Source organism: Diabrotica virgifera, chromosome 9, assembly GCF_917563875.1.
Source record: "Diabrotica virgifera virgifera chromosome 9, PGI_DIABVI_V3a".
In the NCBI taxonomy this organism is placed as follows: domain Eukaryota; kingdom Metazoa; phylum Arthropoda; class Insecta; order Coleoptera; family Chrysomelidae; genus Diabrotica; species Diabrotica virgifera.
In genome coordinates this window covers 63,993,840-64,001,759 of record NC_065451.1, presented here as the reverse complement: position 1 = coordinate 64,001,759, position 7,920 = coordinate 63,993,840, and positions in this window count along the sequence as shown.

Below are 7,920 nucleotides of genomic sequence, written 5' to 3'. Positions count from 1 at the left end.
ATAGTAGCTCCGATAGTTGAGTCCGTTTCATTTGCCAGTATCCTAATGTTAGTTTTCTCATTCTTCTCTTGGCTTTCTTTATCGCTTCATCCAGTACCACTGAAAATAGCAGTGGACTCAGCACGCATCCCTGTTTGACGCCTTGACTTGTAGTAAATTCTCTGGATTCCTCGTCATTGGTTCTTATTGTATTTATATTATTTTTGTACATATCCTTTATTACTTCTATTATTCCCTCTTTTATCTAAAGTACTTCTAAAGTACTAGTAATTCCTAAAGTACTTGTCTGTCGACTCCCCTTTATTTTAGTGTCTTCCATACGTCCTTTCTTCGGATTCTGTCAAACGCCTTTTCCAGGTCAATGAAGCACATATGTATCTCTCTATTCTTCTTGATTACCTTCTCACTTACTTGTCTTAATGTGAATATTAGGTCTTGCGTGCTTCTGTCCTTCCTGAATCCACACTGTGTGTCTTCCATAGTTGTTTGTATTTGGGTTTTTATTCTTGTCTCTATTATTCTTGCGAATACCTTCCCAGGGATACTTGATATGGTGATACCTCGGTAATTATTACAGTTTCTCTTGTCTCCTTTTTTGTGTATTGGTAGTATAATGTCTTTCTTCCAGTCCTTTGGTAATTCTGCTCTATTTATGATATCATTCATTAGTTCTTTCATGCTATCCATTCCCTCTGTCCCCATGAATTTTATCATTTCCGGAGTGATATGATCCTTGCCTGGTGCTTTGCCCAATTTTACTCTTTCTATTGCTTTCTCTAATTCCTCTCTTGTTATGGATTCCACTTGTTGTTCTTCATTCCTTTCTTGTATCTCCCCTATGTTGTCCGTGTCTGCATGAGTTAGCTCTTTGAAATGTTCTCTCCATCTTTCCATTATTTGTTTTTCTTCTGTTAGTACGTTTCCATTCTTGTCTTTTATATTCGGCATCGTGTGCTCTTTCTTTTGTCCGAGTTGTTTTAATGCGCCGTAGAAGAGTTTTTGGTGTTCCCTATAATTTTTTGTCCAAATCTCTCCCATGACCATTCCTTTCCTGCTTTCACCGCTATTTTAACCTCTTTCCTTTTTTCTTTATATGCCTCGTATTCTTCCGGGTGTTTTGTACTTAGGTATCTCTTCCATTTTTCTTTTTTGTTCTTTATTTTCTCTCGTATTTCTTCCGTCCACCATTCCGTTCTCCTCATGTTAGTATTTGCTATTTTTGCTTTCCCACAAGTTTCCTCAGCTGCTTTGATTATGCTGGTTTTTAGATATTCCCATTTTTCTTCTATATTTGTATTTTTTGCCCTACCTTTCAAAGTATTATCTAATTTTTCTTGGAATTTCTTATATATCTTTCCTCTTTTAATTTGTAACTTTTTATTTTTTTCGTTTACTACCTTTCTTCTCTTTTCGTCACTGCCAATCTCTGAGCCTCTTTTCACTTTCGTATCCTGTACTCTTTTCCATTTGTTGCTGCTTACCAAAAAGTAATCTATGATTGATTTTTCGTTTCTGCTGTCTTGTACTCTCGTGTATTTGTGTACTTCTTTATGTTTAAACTTTGTATTTGTTATAACTAGTTTGTTCTCCATACATATTTCTATTATTCTTTCGCCATTTCTGTTTAGTATTTCTTCTCCTTCTTTTCCCATGCACTCCTCTATTCCGCTGTTGTTGTTTCCGACTCTACCGTTTAGATCTCTCATTACAATTATGTTTTCTTCCCCATTATCAATTTGCATTTGGAGCTTCTCGAAAAATTTATCTTTCTCTTCCTTTCTTGCATCTTCATTTACTCCGTAGGCTGTTATTATTGTCCATATTTCTTCGTCCATCAGTTTCATTTTCACCGATAATATTCTCTGGTTAACATACGTTTCTTCTATAACTGTTGTAGTCTACTCGGTGCAATTATTATCCCGACTCCTTCTTTTGCTCTCTCTTTTGTATCCGCTCCTACCCAAAGTAACCAATATCCTTTGTGTATTTTCTTAAGACCTTTTCCTTTCATTTTCGTTTCCGTTATTCCTAGTATTTCTATTTTTTGTTTTATCATTTCTTCTACCAATTCTTCCTCTTTTCCGTTGATGCTTCTCACATTCCATGTTCCCATTTTTATCACTCCTTTTTTCTGCAATATAGCTTTCCCCTTCTTTTTATTTTCATCCTTGTTTACCTGTGCATAATCTTTTTCCCTATCGCTTTTCCCATTCATTGCCTTGGTCGTCATTGTTGTGTGTCTGGTCTCATTATTTTCTATTTTTTGGAGTCCTTTCCCCGATGTTTCTGTGAATTTGTATAATTTTCTCATTATTATGGTCCCATTTCCACTCCTTCCCATTAATCTCCAGTTTCATATATCCTATCTTCGTAGTATTACCTTTGGCTGTTTCTTCTTTTGCCATTTTCCTAATTTTTGCTTGTATTTCCCTTTCCTTTCTTGTTAAATTTGATTCTATATGCACCTTTTGTCCCTGTAGATTCTTCAGTTTTCCTTTATTTTTTAGTACACTTAGCTTATCCGTTAGGTTTTCCATTTCTGCTACAAAAATTTGGTCTCCGATCTTCCTCTCAGTTTGACCTGTAATTTCAGATTTCTTCCTATGAAGTGTTCTATACTGACTCCTTTACTGGTTCTCTGTCGTTAGGATCCAGTGTTAGGCCCTTTAATACTATATTATTTCTCCGTCTATCTTTTTCCAATTGTTCTATTCTTTTGTTTGCCATTTTCAAACCTTCTTCCAATTTTTTGTTGTTTTCTTTTAGCTCTTTAATATATTCCATCGTTTCCTTTTGGTCTTTCCGTATGGTTCTTATTTCTGCCATCATTTCATCATTTTTCCTGATAATTATTAGCTAAAATGAAGCTGCTGGACAACTCTCTTAGGTATAATGTATATATGTATGTAATTAATAATAAATATGGTGTTTATTTTTATGTTAGTTTTTATTTGGAAAATGAATTCTCATGGATTCTGGTGTCTGACCTTTATAACTCCAATTATATATTATTTATTTTATAGCCTTTTAAATTCTTGTAATTAGATTTAACCAAGTATGTAAATAAAAAACGAAGACGTTTTCATGGACTAGTTCGCTAAAAAGGGTAAACTCAGCTTGAGAATATTTTGACAATTTGAATATTTTCTAGTCAGTCAGAAACATACAACAAATAATTCCTACCGAACCTTATTAATAGCTGAAGTAAACTTACTCTTTCAGACCTCTTGAATTAAAAAAAAAGAAGAATAATCAAGAATAATGAAAAGTATGCACGCCACGCCAAAAGTGAAGAAAGAAGAAGAAGAATAATGAAAGTATTCATTATATATTGGCTGTGAGTTTCGACGGTAGCGCTATCTCGCGGTTTGAAACTTATACTTTTCTGATAAAATTTATGTATGTGAAATATACAAAACGAGAAAAATAGATACTTATCTAGAAAGACACAAATTATGAACTGAAATATTATTGTAACCTGATTACTAAACGAATACACAGAATTAATAGTAAAATTAATTATGTTTTTTTATTTTATTCATTATAATTTTAATATTTAATATATAAGTTCGTGAGACTGGATGACTGCTTACGCAAGAGACCATTGAGAAAAAGAATAAGTTTATATGAATTATTTAACATTTTAAAGGTTACCTCTGTTTATTTTTGTGTGCTTACTGCTTTGTTTATTAAAATTTGCAATTTGTATGAATTGTAATTTGTTTGAATTCTATCAAAATGGGTATTAAACATTATACTGGATTCAGTCTTATTTCCCATGATATCCAATTTCAATCAGCAACTCCAAAAAAGGAAAGGATTTAGTTGATACAGGACATGTACGCAATGTTTCCGAATATAATAACTGCATCCAGTACTGTTATATTCAATATTTTTACATGAATCAATACAACAGCTGCAATATCTTGTTTTCTTTTTTGAAAAATCCATATTACCCGCCATTTCAGTTTGTGAAGTTTATCTTATGCACAAAACAAAACTGCCAACTGCCACTAACACAGCGTTGCCACATTTTATTTAGAAAATCTACTGTAAGTTTAGCTTACTAAAATCTACTTATCAAAAACTAAAATATACTATAAAACTTTATTAATATATTTGTATATAATTTATGACTTTTTATAATAAAAATAACAGCTGACTAACTAGAAATTTTTTTTATTTAGCTAATGCCTCGACAACTAATGGGCATTGGCATGGTGATGGTACAGTGGATTTTACCAATTAGGTAGCTAGTGTTAAGTCGACTTTACATTACATGATTTATCATGTGATTTGTCATATGATTTGGTCATGGAGTAAAATTTACATGTTTACACTGTGTGATTTGTCATATGATTTTGCCATAAGCATTGTGTTTTATCATAAGCATTGTCATGCGGCTCGTCATGGGCAAAATCATATGATAAATCACGTGATAAATCATGTAGTGTAAAGTAGACTTTATGTGTAGTGTGTGTGTTGAGTAAGTGTCTTGTTACTTTGGAAAGTCGATGTCATTGTCTTTGCAGAGACGCTAATTGTATCCGAACGTCTGCGGTCCCTCCGGTGGGTACCGATCCCCCAAGGATAGAAACTATTTTCATTTATTAATTTATAATAAACGAAAAATTCTCTACCCTGGTGAAATTCAAACTCACGACCATTCGGACCTTTCGATCCAAAAGTAGGCGCTCTTACTACTGAGCCACAGAGGGAGTTTAACTAGAAATTAATATGACTGTTTGTAAACAAAAACCAAACTTTTTTATATTTTAACTGGGGAACAAAATGACCAACTATAATTAATTTTTATCAGTTTCATATTTAATATTTATATATAATATTTTGTCATCCACTGATTTTAACATCTGCATATCTGGATCACATTCTTCAAACAATTATTTCGCATTTTACATTAGAAACACGCAAACACAACATTTGTTGTTTTGCAAAGTTACATATATTATAATTAGGCCCGGTCTTTTCACCTCCGAATAAATATTTATTAGGAAGTTTATCCGGCAGATTACATGTAAATCTGTCAAATAACCTCCGAATAACTTTTATTCGGAGGTGAAAAGACCGGGCCTTAGATATTTTAGTTTTCCATCGTTAGCTTCTAACAGGCTCACCGACCACCGAATACCAGAACTCTTCAATAACACCTGAAATAGGTACTGATTGCACTGCTACTTGAAATCTGCAAGTTTGTTACACCAGAATCCAGTTTCATTTCTGTTTAATATTCATCATCTACGTCCTGGGGCTAGATTCCGTGCACTGTAGATATCTACACTTCGCTTTCTATCGATGTCAATTGTCGTGAAAATATTTGAATTTTTAGTTTTAATTGAATTATTGATGTCTTGCTAGTTGATGCTGAAGTGACACTTGTAAAACAAGAAAATATTTGAATTAAAACTAAAAATTCAAATATATTGACATTGATAGAAAGCGGTCGGCGGTAGGTTTGTTCCAACATGAACTTTTGGACGGCCCAAAAACCGTCACGAAACTGCTTGTACCGTTTGTTGTGCGCATGTTCGTAATTGTATCGCCCAGTTATCGTCCCATGACGGTAATCATAAGGTTTGTTCCAACATGAACTTTTGGACGGTCCAGAAACCGTCACGAAACTACTTGTACCGTTTGTTGTGCGCATGTTCGTAATTGTATCGCCCAGTTATCGTCCCATGACGGTAATCATATATTTGTTATTTTTGTTGGTGACAGCTTGTGTGCTTTTAGTCGATCAAAGGCTCAAAAACTTTAAAGAATTAAATCCTAGTGCGCAAGTCAGTCCAACCAGCACATTATGCATTTGCCCGATTACTGAAATGATCATCACGAAACCGTCACCGAAAGATCACAATTCTTGTTGGAACAGTGGGAAGGACGATCCGATGACGATCATATTTTTGTTGGAACGGATTTTGTTTACTGCGCAGAAGCGTTACCGTTTCGTGACGGTTCTCGGTCGTGTTGGAACAAACCTATATGTTTGTCATTTTTGTTGGTGACAGCTTGTGTCATCACGAAACCGTCACCAAAAGATCACAATTCTTGTTGGAACAGTGGGAAGGACGATCCGATGACGATCATATTTTTGTTGGAACGGATTTTCTTTACTGCGCAGGATCGTTACCGTTTCCTGACGGTTCTCGGTCGTGTTGGAACAAACCTGGTGTTAGCGATTGTACACAGAATCCCACCCCTGAATCTTATTTTCGGTAATGACATTGGGAAATTGTAACAAAATGTCTAAAAATTAATTTAGAAATGGGGTAAATACTATTAAAAAGCAAATTTTATTTTAGTCATAGGAAAATGTTGAAATATACCAAAAATCTACTAAAAAATATTGCCTACTAGAATTTTTTAAAAAATATCAAAAATCTACCAAAAAAGTAGAAATCTACTAAATGTGGCAACGTTGCACTAACAGCTGTGGCGAAAACCGTCAAATCCCCTCTCCTCTACCCATGGCGCGCCATTTAAATTTATCAGATAAATGCACAAAACTGCCACTAACAGCGCTGGAGAAAGCTGTCAAATCCCCTCTACCCATCGGCTCATGGCCATATATATAGGGTATATTTCATAGACATATATTAACATAGACTGAACCTACCCTCCGCGCTTCATGACGACAAGATCTCTTGGACTGGTTTGCGTTATCTCTTTCTAGCACATCGTATCGAGAAACTAACATGAAACATCAGTGGGAAAGGACTACTGGCACAGCTTTACTATCCGTAAGAGTAAAACAGTCCTGAGCAAAAAAAAAAGATGGTGTCGGTCACTTCGTTCAACATGACGCTCTTTCTATATGTATTAATAAATATAATATATAAATATTAGTTCTATGGTATATTTGTCAAATTGGAGATAGTCATACTAAAAAACTACCAGTCGAACATGGAGTACAACAGGGTTGTGACTTGTCACCCAATCTTTTCTCTGATACTCTGAAGAAATCTTTAGAGCGGCTTTGGATGCTAGATAAGAGGGAGTAAGACTAGGCGGCGAAGTAATCAACAATATCAGATCCGCTGACGATACAGTCATTCGTGCAGAAAATTAATAAGATTTCCAGGCATTAGTAAATCTAGTCCATTAGAGAGGCCTTAAAATCAACATTTCAAAGACAAAGTGGATGGCAGTTGTAAAGGTTAATATACACTGCGCGTCAGAGAAAACGGGTCACCCACAAAAGGGGTTATTTTTAATGTCTCTAATTTCCTAAACCTGTTGTCCGATTTAAGTGATTTTATCACTAAATATTGTTGCTAGACAGATAAACGATAACCATTCTGATAATCTATTATATTCTAAAGGTTTTATTGAAAAAATGTCAAAATGATTTATTTAAAGTATCACTTATAAATGTTTAAATTGTGAAAATTATTGTAAAAATGGATAAAACACCTTCAAAAAGTCGTGATAATTCTTATAGAAAACGAAGTCCGCCAGAAGAATCCCATCGGAAATTTTTCGCAGTCCTTTCTTGAATTTTATGGTAGATTTTCGTAGGTCCGATAAACAAAATTTAACAGTAACTGAATTAGTGAGAAGAGGGGCCCAAATTTGAAGACAGATGAGCGAAATATACTATATTTGATTCGTTTTTGTAAACTTTTAGATAAATTATTGTTGTTTAATATAATCAAAATCTAACCCTCACGCAAAACTTGTTGTCCATGTAACATGTGACAAACAACTTCAATGAGAAACTGGGTTTATTTATTATGTTATTAGTTGCTACAAATAAACTCTATTATTATTATTATTATCCAGATTTAGCCATACGGCTCACATTCCCTCTAAGGGGAAAATTGACTCATCCCAGATACCTACGGTATCAAAAGAATTGAGCTCTGGTGGGACTCTTTCCGTGTTATCGAGCCCTAGGTGACT